The sequence below is a fragment of the Elephantulus edwardii genome, unplaced genomic scaffold, assembly GCF_000299155.1.
Source record: "Elephantulus edwardii isolate Elephantulus edwardi_28Jun2011 unplaced genomic scaffold, EleEdw1.0 scaffold00019, whole genome shotgun sequence".
Taxonomy (NCBI): domain Eukaryota; kingdom Metazoa; phylum Chordata; class Mammalia; order Macroscelidea; family Macroscelididae; genus Elephantulus; species Elephantulus edwardii.
This window is the reverse complement of record NW_006399769.1, coordinates 6,302,532-6,304,313: the sequence shown is the minus strand read 5'-3', so window position 1 is coordinate 6,304,313 and position 1,782 is coordinate 6,302,532. Positions and strand designations below refer to the sequence as shown.

Sequence of the window (1,782 nt, the reverse complement as noted above, 5' to 3'; positions counted from 1 at the left end):
CTCTTCTCCTTCTATCATGGTGTTGCCAGTTGGCCCAATGATGAGACTCTTTGTCTCCTCGATGTTAAAATTCAATCCATATTGAAGATTATAGTCCTTGAACTTCTGCAGCAAACGCTTTAGGTCCTCCTCAGTTTCAGCAAGCAAGGTTGTGTCATCGGAATAATGTAGGTTTTTGATGATTCATTTCATCCTCCAATCCTGATGCCACATTTCTCCTCATAAAGCCCAGCCTCCTGAATGATCTGTTCTGCATACAGATTAAAAAAAATTTGGAGACAGGACACATTCCTGACACACTCCTTTCCTGATTTGGAACCATGCAGTGTTTCCCTGCTCTGTTCCGAGGACTGCTTCTTAATCCAAGTATAGGTTTTGCATGATCATAATCAAGTGTTCTGGGATTCCTCAAGTTTAGTCCCAATTTGTTGTGATCCACACAGTCAAATGCTTCTGAATAGCTAAGAAGACAGAGATAGACATTCCTCTGGTACTCTTTACTTTCTGCCAAGATCCATCTGCAGTTGGCAATAATGCCTCTACTACCACAACCTCTTTTAAACCCAGCTTGTTTTTCTGGCAGTTCTCTGTCAATGTACTATTCTTGTCATTTTTGTGTAATCTTCAGCAGGATTTTGTTTGCATGTGATATTAGTGATATTGTTTGATAATTTCCACACTCTGTTAGGTTACCATTTTTTGGAATGGAAGTAAATATGCATCTCTTTCTGTCAGTTGGCCAGGTAGTTATCCTCCAGATTTCTTGGCAACAACCTGGTGAGCATGTCCAGGGCAGCATATGTTTGTTGAAATATGTCAATTAGTGTTCCATCAATTCCTGGGGACTTATTTTTTGCCAAGTCATTCAGAGCACTCTTCTCTTCCTCCCTCATCATCATTGCCTCTTGAATGTTATTTCTTGAAATTCTTGGAGTCATGAATCTGGATTAATTCTAACACAGGAAGGACAATGCTTATTAATTGAAGCTCAGATGGAAATTAATCATCTGTATAGCCATTCTGAAGCGTTCTTCCTGCTGTACTTCCTCTGACATTTTTCATACTTCACCTTTAGAGGCAAACTAAACACTCGACCTGTCTACAGGGAGTTACACTACTAACTCAAAGGCAGCACTTCCCTGTAAGTTCAAATTCACTGGGGGCTTCGAGGGAGAAGAACTTCCCCTGGAATTTACAGCCTCCACAAACCTGGAAAGTCAGTGATGAGTCAGTTCTGACTCAAAGGCAATGAACATGATTCTTTCTAAACCAAAACTCATGCCATTGAATCAATACAGACTCAGAGCCACCCTGCAGAACAGAGTAGAACTGCTGTAGGGTTTTGAAGGCTGTTACTCTTTATATGAAGGCAGACTGCCTCATGTTTCTGCAACTGGATTCTTTAACCACTATGCCTTCAGGGCTCTTGTCCCTTAAGAGAGGAGGAAAGCCTCATTTTAGGATATTTCGCCTGAAAATTTAGGAATATAGAAGAGAGATGAAAGCATCGACAAAAATTATCCAAAAACTACTGGAACAGCACATCAACAGAGACTGCCTGAAGTGCAGGCTGGATTTAAAAGAGGATGTGGTACTAGGGACATTATAACCAATGTTAAATGTATCTTAATAGAAAGCAGAGAGTACCAGAGGAATGTGTATTTGTGTTTCATTGACTATGCAAACACATTTCACTGTGTGGACACAGCAAACTGTGGCCGACTCTGGGAAGAATGGGAACCCCAGAACACTTGATTGTGCTTACGTGAAACCTATAATTGG

At 40.7% G+C, this 1,782-nt stretch overlaps 1 protein-coding gene across 1 annotated transcript in view; it reads left to right on the top strand.

Annotated features, from left to right (window-relative positions):
* The window catches only part of CAMKMT (calmodulin-lysine N-methyltransferase), a 620,355-nt gene that overhangs the window by 290,503 nt on the left and 328,070 nt on the right, over positions 1-1,782 (top strand). The window lies entirely within an intron of this gene.